This window comes from Xenopus tropicalis, chromosome 1 (genome assembly GCF_000004195.4).
Source record: "Xenopus tropicalis strain Nigerian chromosome 1, UCB_Xtro_10.0, whole genome shotgun sequence".
In the NCBI taxonomy this organism is placed as follows: domain Eukaryota; kingdom Metazoa; phylum Chordata; class Amphibia; order Anura; family Pipidae; genus Xenopus; species Xenopus tropicalis.
Window position 1 is genome coordinate 37,250,495 of NC_030677.2, and position 26,971 is coordinate 37,277,465.

Below are 26,971 nucleotides of genomic sequence, written 5' to 3' on the forward strand. Positions count from 1 at the left end.
GCGGAAGGTATTTTTATTAGGAGTTTTAGATCAACAAATGCCAAAGAGTTAATGTTTTCCTTTAGGATGGGGCCTCAGCTTTCCACTTGTCTGACTCCAGCCTCTATAGTTACAGAGAGAAAATGGCAGATGTTAAACACTGATGGCAGTTTGTTTCATCACTTTGTGCAGCATGTTTCTACTACAGTGTGACATCCTATATACTATACCTATATACTATATGCTCATATTGCATTTTATGAACTGCATTAAGATACTTTTGAAGCAATCAGGGCAACTTCTTTTCTATGTTTTTGTAGGCTCTGTTGAGCGCTTTCTTTAAAGAGGAGGTTAGTAAATATGTGCTGGCTAGAACAGTAACTTTAGCTTGAAGTGCAGAGAGTCCGTGTATACTGATGTAGTAGAAGCCAATGGCACATGCTTAGGTTCATTGGTTTCCCTGTGTATGATTCCTAGGCAACCAATCCATCATCTATAGATTGTTGTTGTCTACAGCAGTGTTTTTCAACCTTTTTTGGGCAAAGGCACACTTGTTTCATGAAAAAAATCACGAGACACACCACCATTAGAAAATGTTAAAAAATTTAACTCTGTGCCCAGCAGCAGTGCCCCCCTAGTACACTGGTGCCCAGCAGCAGTGCCCCCCTAGTACATTGGTGCCAAGAGCAGTGCCCCCCTAGTACATTGGTGCCCAGCAGCAGTGCCCCCCTAGTACATTGGTGCCAAGAGCAGTGCCCCCCTAGTACATTGGTGCCAAGAGCAGTGCCCCCCTAGTACATTGGTGCCCAGCAGCAGTGCCCCCCTAGTACATTGGTGCCAAGAGCAGTGCCCCCCTAGTACATTGGTGCCAAGAGCAGTGCCCCCCTAGTACATTGGTGCCCAGCAGCAGTGCCCCCCTAGTACATTGGTGCCAAGAGCAGTGCCCCCCTAAGCAATGAGTGCTTGAATGAACTGCACCATCCCATTCTACATCTATTGGGGAATCAGGCCATCTAGGAAGCAAACCTTAAATGTAGAAATTCACATCATTTTATTGTAGGCAAATGAACTGAAATATATTGGCTGCCCTCACTGACTATTTTATCCAATTGCTCTACCTACACACTACCTGGGTTCTCTACACATTCCTCCACTCAACACTGTTAGTTGGGCAAGTTAGATGTGATTCGCATGGGGTACGAGGGTGGGCTCCTGTCCCTCTCACCTGTGGGCCGCACTCACTCTGTACTGCAGCCCGGGTGTCCCGGCTCTGGCTATCAACTACATCCCCGGAGCGCACATCTAGCAGCACGGCTTTCACAGAACTGGTGCCTACATCAATCCCCAGCACCAAGCGGGAGCCGCCGTCAGCCTCCATGTGTCACTGTCAAAGTCCACAAACAGGGAGGCGGGACTTGAAAAGAACCCCACCCCCCCGCTACGGAGACAGGGATAAACTTACTTCCAGATAGAGTGACGTGAGGGAGGCGGCAAGGCAAGTGTGGGCAGAAGCACGGAAATGAGAGGCTGGCAAAGTGTGGAGGGGCGGACCAGGGGCGGCACACCAGGCACACCGGAACAGCGGTTGAAAAACGCTGGTCTACAGTATTATGTTCACGTAGGACCCTACACACATTGCTAATGGGGCAGGTCAAGGGACAACACAAACTCACATGGAGTCATTCATCTGGGAAGGAGAAAGGTGCACAGAACAGGTGCAAAGCTCCATACCCACAGAGCCTCATGCTTTCATGCCTACAATATGGTGCACAAAGAGTTGTTTCTGACAGTATATTCGGTGCTATTTAAGACCTTTGTATGAGGGCAGGACATGGATGTCAACACAGGAGTCTTTTTTAATGGACAGGGAACAAAGAAAGACTTGCTGATATTTTCATCAGCAGATGAAGGTGCGTAAGAAGGAGTCACTGCAGGATAGAAAGCCACTTAGGTGCCCAGTACTTACTGCCTGCTCAGTCACTGTACATACAGGGGTCCCTTGTTCCACCGAGCACTGGACATTGTGCCTACCTCAGTTTTTCAAGCAAACTCAGGGAGCAGCTTGCACTGCACTTTGGGTAGGTACTCAATATGGCACTCCATGGAGCCTTTATATGCATTCCAGCCCTTGCAATACATCGAAAGGCCCAGCCTCAGGATCAGTTAGGGAAAAAATGAGTGCAAATGTTTATTCGCTATTCCAGATTCTTTTTAGCATTGCTGTGAGCTAACGGGGGCTTGACTGCATGTGGGAATACAAAAGAGGTTCAATTCACAAAATCAGAAAAGGGAAGGGATAGTAACATCGGGGCAGGTGATGTCAGGGTGTGGGTGACATCAGGGGTGGTGCATGGTTATTATGATTGGCTGATTGCCATGTCTGGATTTCCTAATTTGTAAAACCAGGCAGGTAGTTTTTACCCAGACAGCCCTTACAAAAACGGGACAGTTCAGGTTAAAACTGAACAGGTGGCAACCCTGCCTATGCAGCAACTCTTTTTAAGCCAAATAATGTTATTAATCAATATATACTGGGTCTCTCTCCAAAATGATAGAAGTGCAGTTCAGTCGGTGATCTGTCTTGACCAGCCAGCCCAGTGGGTCAGTTTTGGGGAAAGCAAGGGTTCTGCTGTTATATCAAGTAATATTTCTCCTGTATACTGGGAACTTTAATATAGAGGATCCTATGAACAAGTAATATATTGTGCCTTGCAGGACCATACATACAGAAGTGCAGACCAATCGACTCCAGGTAGCATTTGTTCCTATAAATCATGGTTTAAGTTTTGGCTCTGAGAAACAAAGAAAAGTTATGTGCCTAGGTGTTTGTCCATTCATTTGGGGTCACAGTTTTTACTTTGGGAGACATAAACACATATCATATAGCTGAAGTTGCTGTGAAGTTGAATCCATCAGCGGCAGCAGCAATTCAAACCAAGAAGAAATATGTTCATCAACTTTACTTACTGCATCCATCATGCCATCCATCATCCTTACCAATAACAAAAGACTCCAACAGCTAAACGTATCCAAGCGTGCACCTTCCCTTGGGGTAGAACTGTACTGTAGTTGTCTCTGTTTGGGGACAGTGGCTTTGAAATGCTACACCAGCAGCAATAACTACACCAAACCGAACCACAGAAATATATCAGACTTTTTCATACACAGTCTTTTAATAAAGGCGAGCCTGTGCTGTAGGAAACCCAGGTCAACAGAAAATCCACACTTAAAACCTCTTCATCAGCCACACTTTAAAGTGTCAGTGGGAGCATTAATTTTAGCCTGTACATGTATTAATTGTGACATTTTTACTTTAACCTAAGAACTGGTGCAGTATAAATCAGGTGTAAATGACCACAGGGCTTAGTTGAGTAGGTCATTCCACAGAAGGCATATTCATTTATATAAGCTTCATTTGCACTAAAGACTGTTGTCATGGGTCAAATGTCTCCCTCTGTGGTATATTCCGGCAAAACTCCAAGAAAGTATGTATACATAATGTGAGTCTAAACTGTACAGTATTTAAGCAGTATCTATGAATACACATGTTTTAGGTATGCATTCAATTAATCCAGCGTGCAAACGATCAGGACTAATGATATTATATATTTTGTGTTGGCTGAGAGGAAAGGATGTTCAAGGGAGATAATATGGAAAGGTGGGAAATTCAGTTACATAGTTTTTTAGTTAAGTTGGGTTGAAAAAGACCATCTCTTTACCCACTCTGTGCTTGTTAAAGAAATCATCCAGGCCCCTCTTAAAGGCATTAACAGAATCTGTCATTACAACATCAATAGGAGGGGCATTCCCCAACCTCACTGTCCTCACTGTGAAAAACCACCTACACTGCTTCAAATGGAAGCTCCGTTCCTCTAATCTAATGGGGTGCCTATAATCCCCTCAAGCACCCTTTTTCCAGAGAAAACAACCCCAACCTTGACAGTCTAATCTCATTTTCCACCCCTTTTACCAGTTTAATTGCAGTCTCTGCACTCTCTCCAGCTCACTAATATCCTTTTTAGGGTAAAGGTACACAGGGCATTTTGTAGCCCGCTGCTGCAGGCATCAAAATGTTTCCTTCCCATTGGAGCAACATACTGTATGTAGAATCTGGCTTTCCGAAGTAGCCCAAATTATTACACAATTTAGCACCATATTTCCCCACCGGCAATCTGCATATTAGCTGGTAGGAAGGAAACAAAGGACAAGCAAATATTTATTATGGGTGACAAAACCTGTCCTGTGCGCACTTACCCTTAAGGACTGGAGCCCAAAACTGCACCACATACTCAAGGTGAGGCCTTACCAGGGACCTATAAGGAGGCAAAATTATGTTTTCATCCCTTGAGTCAATGCTCTTTTTGTTATACAAGACAGCACTTTATTCATTATAGTAGCCACTAAGTGACACTGCCTAAGATTACACAGCTAAACAGCTTGTTGTCCACAAAAATCCCCAAATGTGAGAAAATGCAAAATCAGGCAACTGTGTTAAAGTAACTTAAGCTTCAGGTACTTCAGGGATATAATTTTAAGTTAGTTTTTCTTTGAAATTCAGTACTTTTCTGTGTTAATGACAAGGTTTGGGCAGTGCAGAGTTAATGTGCTAACATTTGCAAAATTACTTTTAAAATCAATTACGTAACTTAAGAAAACCCCTTTTTCTACACAGTCCTTTTTTAGATTGAAATGTCCATTCACCATTGTCTTAACAGTGCATTTTGCTTTCTTTAAATTCCACATTCACAGAGCAAAGACTGACAGAAAATTGCATTATATTGAAAGATCTTACACAGGGGGACACATTCTTTAACTGAAAAATTTGAGTTAGGGGTATACCTTGTCAGGGTGGGGCCCCCCAACAGGTAGGGTTGCCACTTTACCCCTTTAATACAGGCCACAAATTGATTTCACATCCTGCATGGCTAATTAGCAATTCATTTAGAAGTATGCTGCAGACTAAACTTATTTTTATGCAGCCATGCACCATGCATCTAAAGTAATTGGTAACTGGCTATGCAGGATGTGGGTTCAATATGTGCCCCGTATGAAAGGGGTGAGGTGGCAGCCTTACCCCCAGGCCCCCACCCCTCAGTCAAACTGTCACTACAGACCAAACCCCACCAAACAATCCCAGCACAGCAGCCCCCCAGGCTCTAACCCTTCAGTCAAGCTGTCACTACAGACCAAACCTCACCACACATTCCCAGCACAGCAGCCCCCCAGGCTCTTAACCTTCAGTCAAACTGTTACTACAGACCAAACCCCACCAAACATTCCTAGCACAGCAGCCCTCCAGATAGGGTTGCCACCTAACCCCTTTAATACAGGCCACATATTGAATCCACACCCTGCATGGCTAATTAGCAATTAATTTAGATGTGTGCTGCAGACTGAACTAATTTATGTGCAGCCATGCACCATGCATCTAAAGTCATTGGTAACTGGCTATGCAGGATGTGGGTTCAACATGTGCCTGGTATTAAAGGGGTAAGTTGGCAGACTTACCCCATGCCCACACCCTTCAGTCAAACTGTCACTACACAGCAAACCTCACCAAATATTCCCAGCACAGTTACACCAAAACCCACCAAGTTACTGAGTGCCTGATGCTGATAAATGTTAGGTGTATCTGTCACACACTGACTGTAGTGTAGCTTTAAATTCAGCTTTAACATCAAAACTTTTCTTCCCAGCCACTTGAAATTTCTTTTTGGTGTATGCCACACCAGCAGCGCACGTGCCAACCAGGGACAGGGAGCGTTGGATAAGGGACAGGCCGGGAGGGACAGGTGCCTACTCTGCCTACCCCTAGTTCTGGCCCTGTACCCCGTATCTATGCACTGTTATATTAGCGAGAGATAGTAACTGATTTCTGGCCTGATAAAATGTATAGAAATAGCGAATTCTTCATTATTAAATCTGTTTACCAGATCTGTAAATACAAGTTCTCTCTCTTTTGCTGACAATACCATTGATATTCCTACAATTATTATTAAGAGAACACACAACATACTCAAAAAGTTCATCTGAGCCAGGCCTAATCATGAAAATACCATCTACATAGCTGGGTACAAAGGCAATTCCCACAATAGTACCCCTAGTCTGTCTATAGGCACAAGCCTCAGGAAAGAAATAATAATGCTCCAAAATAAAACCATTTTTAAGGCCCAATTTAAATCATATTACTATTTTTTATTTAAAATTATTGGATTTTATTGGTTTCATTTATTTTCTCTGTGCAGGTCCAGTGAAACCATCACATTTACACCAAACCCTATAACTAAATCTACAGAGTAGACATTTGATTGGACAGCTGTACTGAATAAAGGACACCAGCCAATATGTAGATAAGTGTATGCATCTGACCAATCCATAATGTAAAAATGAGTTTAGTTTGTGATTGGGGGTTTTATAATGGTTATTAATATTGTGTTGGCCTTTTTATGTACTCCAGTTCTTGGTTTAATGGGTAATTCTTACAGGCACCTTGGTTGACATGGTGCTGCTCTGCTTTTTAAATTTACTTTTTAAGGAAGACTATTTGCAACGTTGCCTACAAGGATTTTTCCCATGTCTTATACTGTAGCTTTTATTTTACCAAAACACATGGTGTAGTGGGATGGGGATAGAAGGGTAATAAGCACACTGGGGTACAATTGGGCAGCCTATAGCCAGCAAGGGACCTTCTATCCCCTCCCCCGGCCAGCATACTAATGCATTTTTGAGTGATTTAGCACAGGGTACCATTACTACTGTGTGTCATTGCTTTGACAGTTCATTCAGATTTATCTTTGATACTGCTAAACCACAAACATCATCTGTTGAACTAGATTCTTGCAGGCACATTGTGGGTCCCCAGTCTGACTTTTAAGAAACCACTCCTGAGGGCTGATCTATCAAATATCTAATTGGGGGATCCCTATATAAAACCTTTATCAGGGCTGATCTATCATATATCTAATTGGGGGATCCCTATATAAAACCTTTATCAGGGCTGATCTATCATATATCTAATTGGGGGATCCCTATTTAAAACCTGTCTTCTTGCACTATAAACTTGATTCTGTTAGGCCATGTTCATTGATACTTAAAGCAACATCCAAAAAGTTCAGATGTTGTCAATTGAATGTTACAGTAAATTTTCATACTTTTGAAAACCTATTAGCAGCACTGCACTGTCCTTGGTCTGGTTCCATCCACTTCATGGTAGTGCTTAGTGTTCAGAACACTTGTGTGCGCCCTGTATTCAATGCAACCAATTATTTTACTGCAGTATGGGAAATTCATTGTGAAATTCTGAAGTTTTAGTGAGAAGTAACTATTGTTACAGGCCCCTTATCCATGTCACTGGCTGGAAACATGTTGTATATTCCTGCTCTAAATCTTATAGTTTAGAATAACTGACTGATCTATATTTCCGCCTCTCTCTTTTCTACAGGTCTCCAAAACAACCAAATTTTTTCAAAGATTTTTTAAACCTTTTCGCATGATTGGAAAGTTATTCCAAAAAAAGTCAAAGAAACTTAAGGATTTAGAAGGTAAATGGGGAAGTGCATGCTAAACCTGTCAGTAAAACATGGGGTTAAAATAATGAATGCCTGGAACTAGAAAACAAAATCATGTTATAGTGAATTTGTAGTAACTCAGCAAGCAAAAATGCATCACAAAATTATGACTTACAGGGGGGAATTCACAAAAGTGGTGATATGGAGGCAAAATAAAAGTGGAGAAGTGGAGATTTTGGGATTTTCACCTTATTTACAAACTTCTACCTCCACTTTTGTGAATTTGTCTTTTAAACAGACAGTTTTTAGATTTTGTTTTTTAGATGACATTTTACTGACATGTTTTAGGAACTTGTTTTTAGCTCTTATTAAATCTGTCAGTGTGCCATCAAACCCAGTCCCACATATACATGAGCCCTGGGATAATGATTTTACCAGCAGGATTTTGCATTTCATTTGCCATTTGTCATTTCACTTTAGGGGCATTTCCTGAAGGGGAATTTTAGTTTGTGTAATTCCACTTCTGTAACAAGATTTATGGGTCTAAATACTAAAAAAAAAAAAAGAAATTGCTATTTTGCATAATATAGGGATATATATCACAAAAATGTTCTATTTTATATGAGGAAATGCAACTGAATTAGAAATCTGCATGGTTTTGAATGTGCCAATACTGCAGGGTATTTGTTAAATACAAACTAACTGGTAATTAATGTGCTCTTTTCCCTCAGAATTCCACTACAAACCAATACATGAAGAAGCTCGTGAAATTCATGAGGTTAATGAAATTGTGGCTGAGGAAGGAAGAATTGGACTGAGTGAAACTGCTCTTGTTCCCAAGCAGCAGACACTTCACCAAACCCAACAGCCTACTTACATTCCCTCCCAGGTGGAGAGGAATGAGAAGACACAAGACTTTAAGGTACTAGAAGTTTTTTCTTATAGAGGCAGGAATAATAAATATAAAAACATCCAATTTGTAAATTATAATAGTGGCATCTATATATCATTATGTTTCTAGTATTCTGTTCAGTGGCATATAGCAGACCCCACAGTTTTGGGGGGACCCTGACTAAAGGGTTTGCCGTACCCTATTACCCCCTCCTGGGTCTCTTTATAGGATAATCTTTGCTGTCCGCTCACTTATTAGCGCCAGCAGCTAACAAGCGAACATGTGGGTGGAAGAGGGAGGGAGCATTTGCCTTCTATATGTGCACTGGGCCCCCTCAAAGATCTTCTGTGAAGGGGCCCAGCAGTATCAAGGTCACCGATCACTTTAGTTTTTTGTAAACATTACAATTTAGCTACATAGTTTTTACTGCTTTGTTCATATAAAACAATTGTGTTATTATAGCAGTTTATTGCAAATTACCCCTGCTCAGATGCCTTGGGCTTACATAAACAATGCCTTATTGTTGACAAGGTTTCCACCTTTTTTACTGATATACTGGCCTTTAGGTTGGGAGAAAAGAGGGCAAATTTACATTGCCGGTAATTATCGTCATTATGGCCCTGGCTCTAGCTAGTGATTTACTGATTGGGCTGGTCAAATAATGGCCGGGTGGTAACCCTATTGACAATGGTCAGGGTCGTAGCTATATAACCAGAAAAGTAAATATAGAGCTGAGTTGGAATAAGTTATCTCACAATCAATAGAATAAGGTTGAAACAACCCGTTAATAAACCATAAATCTTCTACTAATTGAAATATTTTGCTGCCACAGATTCAGGTTTGGATAATGGAAGGACGTCAGCTGACTGGCAACAATATTAAGCCAGTTGTAAATGTCAAAATTGGACACCAGACCCAACATACCAGGATAGGGTCTGGCAATAATCCTTATTTTAATCAGGTAAGAATATTGTAACACTGTATTGCTCTTAATTATTATTATATAACTATTACATTTTACATGTTTAATGTTCAGTTAAAACAAAATGGTTATTCAGTTTATAGCCAATAAATTCATTTATTAACGTATAATATTTGTCTTTCTTTCAACCACCAGATGCTGACTTACGACATGCGGCGATCACTATCAGATCTGCGTATGGAGGGCATTACCATTCAGGTAAGAGACAACTAATGCCACATTTTTATTCTCAAACCCATTGATTCTTTTAAAGTCCCCAGTAATTGTGGGAGCTCAGCCTCCCAAGCATTCCCCAACTAATATTCCCCAAAAATATTAAAGAATGCTTATATTCTTTCAAGAGCTTACACATGGTTTTAGAATCACAAAGTTTATGTTCATATTATAAAATGTTCATAAATGACTTTTATTTTCCTTTTAGGCACTTAAGTCTCGCGCCTTCAGAGCAGACAGCCTGATTGGGGAGTTTAAGGTAAGATACAAAATGAATTTATTATGATACCTTATATCACCTTACATTATGTTTCTTGGATTATTTTTGTTTTGGAGTTATTTATTATAGTGCAGCATGGGAACCCAAAAAGCAAATACAGTTGTAGGATCTGTTATCTGGAAACCTGCTATCCAGAAAGCTCTAAATTACAGGAAGGCTATCTCATAGACTCCATTTTAATCAAATAATTCAAATTTTAAAAATGATTTTGTTTTTTCCCTTTAATAATAAAACAGTACCTTGTACTTGATCCTAAGATATAATGAATCTTTATCGGAGGCAAATGTTTAATTGAATTCATTTGGTAATTATATTTTGTTTCTCGTTGCAGCTTGATGCTGGATTCATATACGATGAACCAGGTATGAGTTCTTTCATATTTACACAAGCTGTGTAATTAAACCTGAATATAATTTGGAGATTTCATGCGTTATGAATATTTGAGAATTATTTTATAAACCAAAATGGTCTTTTTCTTCTCTTGCAGGTCATGCAGTTATGAGAAAGTGGATTGTCCTGAATTGTCCTAAAGACTCAAGCTTATCTCCAAGGGGCTACCTGAAGATTAGCCTCTTTATTCTTGGAAGAGGAGATCAGCTACCGGTAGGTTGAATAAGAGCATAATGAAAATGTTTGTATGGGTGAAAGTCTGTTGTATGTACAAATCACCTCGACATTATGATGCTCATTGGCCTCTTTGCCAAAGTTTTTTTATTATAACAAGAACTTTTGAGGAGCATAGAAATATAATATATATTGTTTGTTTACAGGTTGAAACCAAAGGACAACACGAAGATGACGATGTAGAAAATAATCTACTTCTACCAAGTGGAGTAGCTCGGCAGACTGTAACGTCTGTTGTAAAAATCTACAGAGCTAATGATATCCCCCAAAGTAAGTTTATTTCTCAGCATGTTTGACACCAATTAAAATAGTGTGTGCCATTGTAATATTATCAACTCATTGAAGTATTGGGTTGTGGGAGGTTTAGTTCATTAACAGCAGAAAGTCCCAGAAATAAAAGTAATAGTCAATGTAGATGAATGTTCTTCCTAAAGTGATGACAATTTACATTTCCTCTCTTTAGTGGATGATACATTTCTGAGAAGCATGAAGGGACTCTTCAGATCACATGTTGACAAGAAGACTTTAGCAGATCCCTTCGTAGAGGTTGCATTTGCTGGGGAGAAGGTAACAACGTTTTTTTTCTTTTCAGACAAATATAGAAAAATATTATTAGGAATTGATCACTGACCTCTGATACATTTATTTTTAAAGGTACTTACGAAAATAATCAAAGACAATTGTAGTCCCATATGGAATCAAGCCATCACTCTACCTATGAAGGTAAAAAAAGTGATATATATATATACACACACAATATCTTATCTGTACTTATAAATGTTTATAATTATGCTGGCTGTCTCCTAATTACATTTTTTTTAAACATGTTTCTTTGCTGTGACAGGGCGACCTGTCTGGCAACCCTGCCTGCCCCAATCATAAGCAGGATTTAAGGGCCTGGACATGCCCCTTCTGCCTGCCCATAGTTCCACCCCTGATACTTTGGGCCATAAAACAGTTTAAATCTGAATGTCCAAGAAATGTTCTAAAAAATCTCAACAGTCTCAATCTCAAATAGTCAATAGTTATACATCCCCTATGGATAGACATATGGTTTACAAACTGAAATAGTATCTGTTAATACTGTACATTATATATTAATACGTTAATTATGTTATACAGGGACAGAGCAAACCAGAATGATACAACAGCCAACAGCCAACTTGGCCCTTTCCAAGATTTCTTTACCTGTTACTGCTTTAGAAGGTAAGACAGCTATATTTTTAACTAAAAATATTGAAAATTTTATACATAATGCATATATATATATATAGTATCAACTTGTTAAAATATCTTTTGGTATCATTTGATATTAATAAAAAAACAAGTAAAAGCTTTTCTGCCTTACTATAATAATGTTATGTTTCTTATAATCAGGGACTGGGCTAAAAGATGGCAATTTGCCAACCTTTGGACCAAACTATATAAACCTGTACGGAAGTCCAAGGGAATTCAAACGCTATCCTGATCACTATGATGACCTGAATTATGGAATGGTAAGTATGACTGGTACATATGGCAGTCTAAATTCTTTTGTTACCACTGTGTTAGATTTTTGTGGACATTATTCCCCTGGCAGACTCCCCCATGGTAACTGAATTTGAAATGTTGCTTTCCAGGGAGAAGGAATAGCGTACAGAGGCAGAATCTTAGTGGAGCTCACTACTACTATGGATGACTCCACAAAGAAGATTGAAGACCTCTCTACACAGGATGTTCTTGCTGTTGAGGTAAATTAATCAATGATTCTGATTTAGCTCTGAGCACCAGCCAGAATTGTTTTTAACTCTCTATTATGGAATAAATATGAAAAAGTCCTAGTTTACATTTCTAATTTTACATGTAGAAAATTACTTTCATTTTGGGTCTGACCCTTTCTCTAACCTGGAATTTCAGCTGCTATCTGTTTGCTACATTAAGACAATATAAGGCAAGATTATGTTTGACAACATCAAATTCTGTAGGTTCAGAAAGACAAGAAACCAGATAGCAGTTAAAATGACATATTGGAGAGGAGAAAAAAACAAGCAAAATGATATACAAATCACATAAAAGTGATTGCATAAACCAGATATCCTCACCATCTACAAATTTCTATAACATAATTTAAATGCAGCTTTACCTTTACTAATCTGCTGTTTACTAATCAAACTGTTTAGTTTGAGTGTGTTATACCACTGTCAATAAAAAGTAACATTTGTTCCATATACAGAATTACCAGTTCAAGAGGAAATTCAGCCTGTGTGCAGTATTCCATTCAGCTACTATGCTGCAAGATGCCAGTGAAGCTGTACAGTTTGAAGTCAGCATTGGCAACTATGGAAACAAATTCGACTGCACGTGTAAGGCTCTGCCATCAACAACACAATACAGACAACCTCTGTTTGATGGTAAGTGTAACGATAGGCTTTTAGCAATGTTTGTGAAATTGCTTTATGTGGCTCAATATAAACACTAAAGTCACGTCTTTGCATTGCATGGCAAACGCAGGACTGTGCTGTCAGAAAATGTAATATTATACAGTAATAGCAAAAAATCTCTTATTTTAAGCAGCTTCTTTTTACATATATTATGTTTTTTAACAATATGGGAAGCAAATAGTCCTAAAGGCATAATGCCCAGAGCCAAAGTACAGAGTTCTATATGTGGGAATTAGTGATATCATTGTATTCTATTAATATGAATATTCATTTGTATGAATATGAGATTGTATGATTTTTGACAATGTGTAATTGCTGTTCATTAACACGTGATTTAATTAAAATCTTGCTTTAATTTAATTCAGGCAACTTCTACTATTACCTACCATGGTCTGCCTCAAAGCCTGTAGTAGCATTAACATCTTACTGGGAAGATATAAGCCACCGTCTGGATGTTGTTAATATTCTTATTGCCCTGATGGATCGGCTGGTAAGTACTCATTATTCCATGTCTTAGAGTCTAAGAGAATGTTTGGTTATCCCTAGTATATAAGAGATTGCTGCACCACCAGCAGGATATATATATATAGGGGCCCATTTACTTATCCACGAACACTCCGAGCGTTCGTTCGATCGGTCCAATCGGCTTTTTTGATGCTTGCGTGACTTTTTCAACGCTTCGTGACTTTTTCAACGCTTCGTGACTTTTCCAAGGCTTGAGCGACTTTTTCGTATTTTTAGCGCAAAAAATCGGATCGGTTTTGCAGCTGTTTACAATCGTTTGGTATGAAAATTTCATGACTTTCGGATCGCCAATATGATATTATCGTGACTAATATGATTTTTTGTAAGCATTTTCGTGATATTTGCGATCTTCAGAAATTTTCGTTTCCAATCCGAATTTTTCCCATTCGGGATTTGAACTCGTGTTTTGATAAATCTGCCCCATAGTGTTGAAAATTGTGTGCTGAATTCGTTTCAACTAAAACAATACAAATATAATGTTTTTTTTTAATATTTTGCCTTCCCCGATTCTATGTTTCAGCAATTTAACTGAATTTTGCTTAGAAAAGTGTGTGACAATTAAACATTTGTTTTGCAGCAAACTGGATTATCTTCCTTGAAATCAGCACTACAAGCAAATCCTACTGAGGCAGTTTCAATATGGCAGAATTTATTGGACCAGCTTATTGAAGATGCTGGGTAAGTCTAATTTACTTAAACATAGCATAATTGTAATATATGCATGCATTGAAATAAGCATTTCTTTAAACCTCTGAATAGCATTTGTGGTGCATTAGTAAGTCAAAAGTACATTTTTCTAATTTGATATATATACATAGATATGGATATGAGATAAAATAAAATTGCATGCAAGAGTATATGAAAATCACATGTACCCATATATAGTTACAGAGTAAAAGAACATATTGCACGCAAGTATAAATTCAAATAATTGAATACATTGCTCAGATGTGATAACATGCTGATTTATAATTTAAAGGAAACCACTGCCTTCCATGGAAAGAAAGTTAAATATAAACGAGTTAGACAGGCATCGGCGACACCTTCAGCAGTCTGCCCTGAGCCACATAAAGGAGGCAGCTGCTAGAATAAGGAAGGAAGGCACCGATGTCGAATCAACTCTACCTACGATTGAGGAATGGATAGACAGATTACAACAACTGTCTGAAGAGGTTAGTAATGGGCACTATAGGGATACTTTATCCCTCTGGAAAACAAAACAAGGGGCATAAAGTTATTATAAATACATTTTCATTGCTGACATATTAATATGTATCCCTATGTAAAGACAGTACCATGCTGCTTGCTTTTTCAAGCGCATACCGGCCTATTACATTCACATTGTATTTTATAATATTTGAGGCTGGACATTATTGCTATGGGTAACTCTTAATTAAATGTAACCTGGCCTGATTGCTACATAGAGATCTTTGGTGATAAAGCACTTCTAGGTAGAACTATATATATTTTCAGCCACACTTAAATTAAAAAGGCATCCAAACACTCTAACAGTAAAACTAAAATATAAGTTTATTAAACACAAAAAGAATTACTAAACAAGAAATCGCACAAGCCTATTTTGCCAAATTATCCACTTATTATATCTATATAAATGATACTTTATTCTTTTTTTGTCTATCACATAATATAACCTCAAATAAACATGTTTAAACCCTTGTAGAGTGTGTGAGTTTTATACTAGGGCCTAATTAATAACTATAACCCCTTTCTTTTTCTCCTACAGCCACAAAACAGTATGCCAGACATCATCATCTGGATGATAACGGCAGAAAAGAGAGTGGCCTACGCCCGGATCCCTGCCCATCAGATCCTCTTTTCCAAGACCGGTAAAGAGGCATGTGGCAAATTCTGTGGGAAGATACAGACTGTATTTCTAAAGGTATTTATGGTTTTTGGTTATAAGATAAACGTAATACATATAGTTTATACAACTTGAATATTTTGGAGTATGGCTTGCCTTTAGAACAGTGCATAGTAGATACATAGATACAGTGGTGTGAAAAACTATTTGCCCCCTTCCTGATTTCTTATTCTTTTGCATGTTTGTCACACTTAAATGTTTCTGCTCATCAAAAACCGTTAACTATTAGTCAAAGATAACACAAGTAAACACAAAATGCAGTTTTTAAATGAGGGTTTTTATTATTTAGGGAGAAAAAAAATCCAAACCTACATGGCCCTGTGTGAAAAAGTAATTGCCCCCTGAACCTAATAACTGGTTGGGCCACCCTAAGCAGCAATAACTGCAATCAAACTTTTACAGCGCTCTGGAGGAATTTTGGCCCACTCATCTTTGCAGAATTGTTGTAATTCAGCTTTATTTGAGGGTTTTCTAGCATGAACCGCCTTTTTAAGGTCATGCCACAACATCTCAATAGGATTCAGGACAGGACTTTGACTAGGCCACTCCAAAGTCTTCATTTTGTTTTTCTTCAGCCATTCAGAGGTGGATTTGCTGGTGTGTTTTGGGTCATTGCCCTGCTGCAGCACCCAAGATCGCTTCAGCTTGAGTTGACGAACAGATGGCCGGACATTCTCCTTCAGGATTTTTTGGTAGACAGTAGAATTCATGGTTCCATCTATGACAGCAAGCCTTCCAGGTCCTGAAGCAGCAAAACAACCCCAGACCATCACACTACCGCCACCATATTTTACTGTTGGTATGATGTTCTTTTTCTGAAATGCTGTGTTACTTTTACGCCAGATGTAACGGGACACGCACCTTCCAAAAAGTTCAACTTTTGTCTCATCGGTCCACAAAATATTTTCCCAAAAGTCTTGGCAATCATTGAGATGTTTTTTAGCAAAATTGAGACGAGCCATAATGTTCTTTTTGCTTAAAAGTGGTTTGCGCCTTGGAAATCTGCCATGCAGGCCGTTTTTGCCCAGTCTCTTTCTTATGGTGGAGTCGTGAACACTGACCTTAATTGAGGCAAGTGAGGCCTGCAGTTCTTTAGATGTTGTCCTGGGGTCTTTTGTGGCCTCTCGGATGAGTTGTCTCTGCGCTCTTGGGGTAATTTTGGCTGGCCGGCCACTCCTGGGAAGGTTCACCACTGTTCCATGTTTTTGCCATTTGTGGATAATGGCTCTCACTGTGGTTCGCTGGAGTCCCAAAGCTTTAGAAATGGCTTTATAACCTTTACCAGACTGATAGATCTCAATTACTTTTGTTCTCATTTGTTCCTCAATTTCTTTGGATCTTGGCATGATGTCTAGCTTTTGAGGTGCTTTTGGTCTACTTCTCTGTGTCAGGTAGCTCCTATTTAAGTGATTTCTTGATTGAAACAGGTGTGGCAGTAATCAGGCCTGGGGGTGACTACAGAAATTGATATTGAAATTGAAAATTGAAATTGATAAACCACAGTTATTTTTAACAATCACTTTTTCACACAGGGCCATGTAGATTTGGAGTTTTTTTTCTCCCTTAATAACGTAAACCTTCATTTAAAAACTGCATTTTGTGTTCAATTATGTTATCTTTGACTAACAGTTAACGGTTTTTGATGAGCAGAAACATTTAAGTGTGACAAACATGCAAAAGAATAAGAAATCAGGAAGGGGGCAAATAGTTTTTCACACCACTGTAGACTGTGCCCATTGATGGAGATCCATATAAACAGATAAGAGATCCCATAGTAGTGGTAAAAATGTAGGTTAGCTGATGTTAGCTCATCTTTTGAACAGTTTTTTGTCTGTAAAGCAGAGTTAGGTGCCATGAACTGATTGGTCTAAGGCTGTCTTGTAAATCTGTTCCTGTTTGTAGTATTCTTAAAAATAAATTATTTTTCTTGAAATTTTCTTTCAGTTCCCTCTCGATGGAAGTGAAGGCAGACATGTTCCAGTTCAGCTGCGTGTGAACCTCTGGCTGGGACTGTCTGAAGCAGAGAGTGAATTCAATAATTCTATGCTAGGGAACTTTACAGTTCATGCAGAGATGGTAAGCTTTGTGCACTCTTCATTTATATATCCTTATAGGGTTTATTATTTTTGCACTTCGTCTTTATATTAAAATATAGCCTTGGTACAATTAGTTGATGGGGAATAATTTCCATTAAAGAATAGAACCAGATAGAACGTAACAGTCATCGTTGCTATAAATGTATAATATACTAAAACCTTAAAGCAGGTAATTATGGATCTCTTTATGCAGCTTATTTTGGCTGCTTGTGTAAATGATATAGCTACTGGGAAACTGGTGGAACATAGAAACCTACTGACTGACTAGATACCGCACTTACTCCAACACAGTTATGAAAGTAGTTAAAATGATGCATCCAATAACAGCATATTTTCTTCTTCTTCTGACTAGTATGAAAATCAGTCTCGAATATCGGGTAAATGGAGCTCCAGGTTCCTGCTGAACCACCACAAATTCTCTGATGCCATGGGCACAGTTAAGCTGAGAAAGAACAGCTTTGTGGTTCCCGGAGGCTGGAAATGGGAAAGTGATTGGCAGCTGGACAATGAAAGGAGGTGAGTATTATTTGCATAGATCAAGATTTACACAATACACTAAAGATACAGTATGAGATTTGCTTTATTTAGTATAGCACAACACCGCCAAACACTACACTTGCAGTTTTTTTAAATGTATTTGTTTCTTGTGTTCTATTTCAGCTCATTTAACTTCTCTCTCTTTTATGCAGCTTACCAAATGAAGACTATAATGAGCACCTAGAAATTACTGAGGAAGTATATGAAAATGAGAGGCGGCTTTCAAATGGAAAATGGCAGCAGACAAAAGAAGCGTACACTAATGCTGTAAGTACTTTCCTTTGTATGATAGCATCATCCATGCCCAAACACACCCATAATAACTGTGGCAAAGACAAAGCTATTTATATACATAATGTTTTTGTGGAAATGATGCCATAATCATAAGCATGGGCATAGATTTTATCAGTTAGATAGAATAATGCCAAATTTAAAAGCATATTCTGTATATCTATGCAGAATAAGGAAAGATTAAATTAGTGTTATAGATCAGTGGTTATTGTGCCCTAATTTACACTGCATGTTTTTTTGTATTGTAAGTCTAAATATTCCTGACACAACCTATGTCTCACTGAATAATGTTTTTATTGTTTTTAGAACGGTGAAAAATCTGCTTCGCCAGATAAGATTGCCTGCCCTCATGGATGGATCTGGGATGATGATACCTGGAAATGCGATGTAAACCGAGCTGTGGATGAAAATGGTAAGTAGATTCTATTAAGTAACTATTAAATGTAAATGTGTGTATATATATATATATGTGTGTGTGTGTGTGTACATATGTGCTTTGTAACCAAAACATTGGCCCACTTATTTTTACACAATAAATCTTTTTAAACTTGTCCTGTTGAGTGCAGTACTGGTTACTACTATTTTAAGCTTGTTTATTTTCACCCAAGCACTCATTTTTAAGGCAATTTGGAGGGCACTTGTCTTTTTACATGGATTTATAAATATAAATGAATAAGACAACTTGCTAATATTTCCCTATTGTTTAGGTTGGGAATATGGAAATTCTACTTCTCCCAACGACCAGCCACAGCATTGGGTTTCATCGGAGAAGATGTATCACACCCACCGACGCCGAAGACTGGTGCGCAGGAGATCTAAGGCCTCTACTCCCAAAGAGGTAAAATAAAACATAAGACTGGTGGTTGGGTTGAAAAGATACCATTCTGGTAATCTTATTGTTAAATAAGGCAAAAAGTACCTCATAATCGCTACTGTTTGCACTTTCATAGTAAATGAAGGGAAATTTGGGTGGGCTGATGCTGGTTTTATACACAGGTAAAAAACATGGCAGGTCAATCACCCATTTGGCAAACCTCTACAAATAGATTTCTAAAAATACAAATTACTCAGATGTCCAAAAAAAAATCTAATAAATAGTAACAAAAAACTAAAATATTTGTAAGCCGCACTACGCTTTTCTATGCATACATAAAAAATGTGTTTTATTTTTGCATAATATTTAATCTTCGTGGGGTACTTTACACATTTTTATTTTGTGCCACTATTAACTTTACATTTTGCTTTTGGAATACAGGAGGCTAAGTCTCCAACCAAAGACAAAGGATGGGAGTATGCTTCTTTCATAAGAAGAAATGCACCACTGACACTTTCCGCAGAAGGCGTTGGATTAGGAATTTGGTCTCTTGTGGTCAACAGGATTCCTCTTCTATATTTAAGCTGGAAGGAAATCTTGTACCTGTAAGTAAACATAAAGCCATTTCAGTATAAGTATGCTTATTGGAACTTACATTTCAAATACAGCTGTGTCTGTGCGGAAATAAGCTGTTTGTCATGTTATTCAGTTTTACATTGTGTTGCCTGTGATATAAGAAATGTATTTATCTGTTTTAGGGAGATGACCAAAATGACGATGAAGAAAAGTCAAGAAACTTGTACAGGGAACATGTTCCTTTTGTTTCCTGTACATTCGACAGTAAGTATTTCATTAATTCTGCTACCTGTTCCCTACAATATTTACTCCCCGCTTAATATCATAAAGACTTCCAACATCTTCAAAATTACTTGTATGGTGGTGGAAAGTGTGATGTCTTAAACATAGCAATGCTGTCGTAATTTTCTAAATGGTTTTCCTAAGAAACATAAAAATCTTTTTCTTTTCCCAAGGAGTATACACGTATCATCTAAGATGTTACCTGTATCAGGCTCGTGGTCTCACACCAATGGATAGAGACAGCTTTTCAGGTAAGGCAAAGACACATGGTTGCTTTTCATAAGTGAAACGTAAAATGTTTGGTAAAATAATTTTATAGTGTATTTGAAAAAGTGCCTATGAAATGAGGACCATAGTAAAGTTAAGTCCTGATTGGCATAAGGTATACATAGCATTTATCTGAATTGAGAATTCACAGAGGTCCTGTGTATAGAAGTATTATTTAGGCCTAGGAAACCAGCATTCAGATATCATTAGCTTAGTCTGCACAGAATGCTGAATATTCAAAGATTTGCCATATGAAGAAAAGCATGAATGTGGGACATGGGCATCCACATTATTAACCACCCTGTTCTTTTTATCTTGCAGATCCCTATGCTCATGTCTCTTTCCTTTACCAAAGTAAGAGGACAGAAATAATTAATACTACCCTTAATCCGACGTGGGACCAAACACTTGTCTTCAGTGAGCTTGAAATTTGTGGAGAGCCCCGTGAAATAGAGCAGGAACCCCCAAACGTTGTTATTGAAATATATGACAGCGACCCAAGGGTGAGTATGAGTACAATTTATATTTTATTTACCTTCCCCTTAAGAGTTGCATGAGGATTTTGATGAGCTAATTTTTCTTTTGTGCTGTCACGTACAGGGGAAAGATGATTTCCTGGGCCGAAGTTTATTTTTCCCAATGGTGAAGCTGGACCCAAATATAAATGAAGTGCCAAAACTTTTCTGGTGTCCAATTACCAATGGAAATAAACACTGTGGCGACATCCTTGTGGCCGCAGAACTCTTCCTTCAAGAACACGTAAGTTATTTTTCTCATATAACTTGTCCCAACAGGCAGTTTGTCATATATTATTTCACTTTTTATAGTTAAACTGTAATTTAGGTGACAACTGCCTAAGTACAAACTTGAGCCTCAAAAGCAGGGAAAGCAAAGAAAAATCTTTCTTATAAGTAAATGTAACATGTGAATATTCTTTAAACAGGATGGATGGATTCTGCCAAATATTTACATGGTACCAGAAGGAATTCGGCCTGTGCTTCAGCTATCTGGTATAGAGGTAAATATGATATTTGAATGTACAATTACTTGTTTCATTACTGCTGATGCCCAGTCTAACGAAAGACTTTTCCCTTCACCTTTACAGATACTTACTTGGGGCCTAAGGAACATAAGTCAGTTAGAATCCGTAAGATCTTCAACACTTGTTGTGGAATGTGGTGGACAAATGGTTGAAACTGCAATAACTGGAATATTGGGAAGGAATCCAAGCTTCCACAGTGCAGTTCTCTTCATGAAAGTGGTAAGGCTTTTATTCTCAGTATTCTTATAATTACTGACTTATCGAGCATTCAGTTTTCTAAACGGATGTCTATTTTTCCTGTAGTATCTACCTCAAGAAGAGATATATACTCCACCCATAATTATTAAAGTTATAGCCAATAGGCATTTTGGAAGAAAAGAAGTTGTAGGGCAATGCACAATTGAGGAGCTGGAAGAGTTCCAATGTGATCCCTACACCACCAGTCAAGATGAGCCTCGAGACCTTAGAGGTAAGGCAATCAAGGTCCCTTATAAACCTTAATATCATCAGTTAACTTATTATGGGAAAGCTGAATTGACCATGTTCTATTTGTTCCTTTTCTATTTTAGTTGCACCTATCACTACATACCCTAATGAAGTGATAGACTTGGAATGTGCAAAGGAAACTCTACTGGCTGAAAAGGTAATGTATATATTTGCACATAATACATCTGTTTGTGTCAATAATTTAGTCATGGTCATATGATTAGTAATGGATTATTGTGATATGGTTGCTAATCTACTATGATTCATTTGTTCAGATAATGCTATTTTGCTCTACCTTCAATATGCTCATTTGTTTAACCCTTAATGTCACGTTTTCACTGGAGGAAGATGATACTGATTGGTGGACAAAGTACTTTGCCTCTATAGGTGAACATGACAAGTCTGACGTGTACACTCAGAGATACTTTGAAACCCTAATGGTAACTATTATACATTTATACTTACTGACAGCCTTGTTATTTTGGGGTTGGCAAAATATGTCACTGTGCTCCCAGTCTTATGACATGTTTTATTTTAAGTCAGTATTTCACATAGTGTAAAATAATGTCTGAAATAATTGTTAATATTTCTACTATTGATGTTTGATGGCTCTTATGCATTGGTTCTATGTTTGGGAAAAAAAAAATATTCTTTTTTTTAATAGGTGTACAACTGTGAGTTAGAGAGAGTCCCAGACTTCCTTGGACTTACAGACTTTTGTCAGACATTCAAGCTATATACAGGAAAGGCTAAACACGATGAAGAGCCAACTGTTGCAGAAGAGTTCAAGGTATGTGACTATTCCCTATACTGTATATTTATTAACCACAAAGATGTTTCAGAATGTAGAAGCTATATTACATATATATATAAATATATATCTATTATAGAACTTATCTACAGTTTTGCCAAACCAAATCATGTTAGAGCACCCCTTGCTATATATGGCATTCAAGGATCACATTTGAGCAATTTCAATATGTAATACAATTTATTCCAAAGTGCCTCAATGTTCACGCTGGCTTATGTACCCCACGAATAGATAATGATAGGCCAAAGTTGATTTATTTTTTTAACAAGAGCGGAAGGTAAAATTTGACTCTCTCTATAATCTTTGTTTTGCAGGGATCCTTCTGTATTTATCAGCTCCCAGAGGATCCAGATGCCCCTCTACCTTCACAGCACTTCCGAGAGTTGCCTGATAGTGGCCCTCAGGAGTGCATTGTGCGAGTGTATATAGTGAAGGGCATAGACCTGCAGCCAAAGGACAACAATGGACTGGTAAGAATTAATTTTTTAACTATATTTTTGTGTAGTGCAGAAGTTTATATTTTATACAGGAACAAATAGTAGCTTAATAGTCATGTACTTGTGCTTAATGAGTTTTATTTTCTTTCTAGTGTGATCCTTACATCAAATTCAGCGTGAAAAAGCAAGTGGTAGCAGATAGGGAGAACTACATTCCGAACACATTAAATCCAATGTTTGGCAGGTAATATATTTGTTTTTTTGAATGATACTTTATATTAGTCATAATATGTAAGAATATTGTGCTGCTTTGTGATTTTTGCTTATAATAAAGTAAAATATCTTTTCATAAATCATTAATCTTTATATTTGCAGAATGTATGAACTGAGCTGCACTTTACCACAAGAGAAAGACCTCAAGATCGCTGTGTATGACTATGACGCCCTATCAGGAGATGACAAAGTTGGGGAAACAGTCATAGATCTTGAGAACAGGCTCCTTTCTCGATTTAGAAGCCATTGTGGACTACGAGAAAGCTATTGCCTGTAAGTATTAATAATCTAATTGAATCCGTATTTTGCAATATGGAATGGATGATTTTGTATTCTAAATGAGTCATTTAAAATAGTATTTTTAAACATGTGTTTATGTGTTGTTGTCACAACACTATACTGATAATAAATAAAGTTAAGCTGGGATGCTGGGATCTGGTCAGGTAGTTTGGCTGATTTTGATCCTGCTGCCCAACTGTTTGGGCATGTATGGCCACTTGTTTGGCCCTTCTGACCTATAATCCTGCAGTTAATTCAGGCCTGTGAACCACAGACTCACATAAATGGAAATGTGGCCTTATATTTCTTCCTGCCTACTCAGGCCTGTTACTGTGGCACACCCTTTCTCCACTGTTTGTTTTTAAAAAACATGTATTTTCTTATCAGATCTGGAGTAAACCAATGGCGAGATCAGCTTAAACCTTCAGAGATCCTAGAGAACTTGGCCAAATGCAGAGCAATACCGCCTCCCGTGTATGAAAATGAAGGAAGAACCGTGATATTTTCAGGGTTGCGGTATACTTTAGCAAGTTCTGGTAAGTTTCCCAATTTCCTGCATTGTAAGAGAAAAGACAATTTTGTGTAGTACATGCTTGTTAGATACCTGTTTGAGTTAACATTTTGGCATGGTGTTGACTATATAATAATGTGCCACTCCTGTCTCCATCAGCCTCTATCCCTATTAAATCATAGTAACTTTTAATACACATCTTTAGCCTTTCTTAAACCAATACATACCATTTCATTTAATAAAATATTATCTTCCATAATCTTGCTACATAAATAATATTGTTTTGCTGTTTAGATCAGGGTAATGGTTTTGACTATAGAGGGGCTTTTTATTTTGCCTTAATCATAGTCTGCCGTTTTTCTAATTGTATTATATTCTGATTTTTATTATTCCTTTAATGTTTCAGAAAAAGATCATGAATTTCTTGGACCAGCAAGTGAACGTGTTGCTCTACAAGCCCTCCGGAATCAGGGGCTAGTTCCGGAACATGTAGAGACAAGGACATTGTACAGCACTTGCCAACCCAACATTCCACAAGTGAGTATGTCGTAAAATCCAAAGTTCTTCTGCTGAACATGTTGCGCTTTGAGCTAAAGATTTACCAGTTAGTGGTGGTTTCTAACATGTTTTTGTTTTATTGCATAGGGAAAAGTGGAAATGTGGGTGGACATTTTCCCAAAGAGCTTAGGACCTCCAGGTCCTGCTATCAATATTACACCCCGCAAACCTAAGCGGTAAGTATTCTTAAATCCACAAAGATTGAATCTTGATGTTAATGGTGTATTGTTATATAGTAGTAGCCAGTTGTTCTACCTGACAATAGACAGGGGTGTGGTCATTTTTGTGCTTTATTGTATCATTAAAGTTCCATTTATTTCATTTGTACCTTAGGTTTGTTCTACGGGTGATTGTCTGGAACACCAAAGACGTGAAGCTTGATGATGTTAATGTCTTGGGAGAGGAAATGAGTGATATTTATGTCAAAGGGTAAGATATCAAAGTATTTTAATCATTATTCTGTGCATATTTACTGCTTTAGTTAAAATTACAGCCAGTCCAACCAATAGGAATTGAAAGATGTAAATAAATGTACAGTCATTGTTCTGATATGGATTAAATTCCTAGAAGTAATTCAGTTTTCAGGCATGACTATAGATAATATAAAACCCTAATATATGCATATTTCTTTAAGGTGGCTTCTCGGCAATGAAGATGATAAACAGAGAGCAGATGTACATTACAGATCTCTGGATGGAGAAGGCAACTTTAACTGGAGATTTGTCTTCCCATTTGATTACCTCTCAACTGAGCAACAGTGCATCGTTTCTAAAAAGGTGGGTTCATTGACCTCTACTGTCAGTCCACTGATTTTACAACATAAAATGAACCGTAATTCATGGTTGTACCAGGTTAACAATGGCTCTTTCCTTTGCTTTGCTGTTAAATATACTTTTATTGATTTCAGGAACATGTATGGAGTCTCGATGAAACAGAGATAAAACTGCCACCAAAACTTAATATTCAGATCTGGGATAACGATAAGTTCTCCAGAGATGATTACATAGGTATGGATTTTTTAGAATTTAATACTAATTTGTTACTGGATTATGAGTTATGGCATTTATTTTAATATAAAACACACTAAAGGGGTTTGTCTTGTCTTTGTACATTATTTACATGCAATATTTACATTAACAAGTATGGTAAATTCTATTTTCTAAATGTAAATCTGAGGTACATTCATATTAACAGTTTGCGGTAAAATATTTCTAGATGGTTATTTTCTGTAAGGAACACATTAAATGTTAATATTATTGTTTATTTTATAGGATGTATTGAGCTGGATTTGAACAAAGTTATAATGCCAGCAACAGAACCAGAAAAGTGTTCATTAAAGTTAATGGGCACGCCTACAGAGACAGCTTCTTTGTTCAAGAAGAAATCCATGAGAGGATGGTGGCCATGCTATACAGAGGACGAAGAAAAGTACATTCTAACAGTAAGGATCTATCACATATGAAACCCGTTTCCTATTCTACTATATAAATGAGAGCCCTTTACTGAATGTTATAGTTTGTTCTTCTTTATACATTTTATGCAAAAGCTAAAAGTATTATGTTAAGTAATATTGTGACTTTTTTATCTATCAAAGGGCAAAGTTGAGCTGAGATTGGAAGTACTTACAGAAAAAGAAGCAGAGGAAAAGCCAGCTGGGAAGGGGAGAGATCCCCCAAATACAAACCCAACGCTGAGTGAACCAATGTAAGCATCTTGAAAACCCAACATTTCGTTATCTCTGTGTATTTAGTCCTTTGTGCATTGTTAATAAGGGAGCTTAAACCCCCCTCTTAATTAATTTTCATTTTTTTGTAACTATTATTTTTTCTATAAACCCATTCATTATAATTAAATCCGTTTTGTTTCAGTGATGACCGCTCGTAATATTTCCTTTTAAATTGAGTATTGTTTCTTTCCAATTGCAGACGTCCAGAAACTTCATTCCTCTGGTTCCAGAACATCTCTAAATCACTCAAATTTATTGCATGGCAAAGAATCGGCAAATTATGCAAAAGTAGAGGATGTGTCAATTGTCATTGTGTTTATGATATTGTTCATCCTCTTCTTTGTGATGTATATACTGGTAAGTTATTCTTTTTTTAATGTTTCTGTTTTATGAGTTGACTTTTGTATTTTGAATAAGTTTGTAATAGGGTTATTTGCCTTTTTTAATGGCTCAGTGGGCAAATATTGTAACGGGATTGGGGCTGAAAGAGAACTATAAAAACATTGAATCATTTTTCATAGTAGAAAAATAGAAATCGTAAATTTTTTTCGTTTACGTGGCCATTAACTCATCTTTTCTTTTCTTGTAGCCTTTGATTTTCTTTAAACTTTGAGCGAAAACAGACAACTAGTCAAGAAAGAAACTTCAGGAGCTAAACATGTTACCTATGTGGTTGAGGG

General features: G+C 37.6%; 1 pseudogene; it reads left to right on the top strand.

The window, feature by feature from the left end:
- Positions 1 to 1,810: 1,810 nt before the first annotated feature.
- Positions 1,811 to 26,971, top strand: LOC100492989 (annotated as a pseudogene).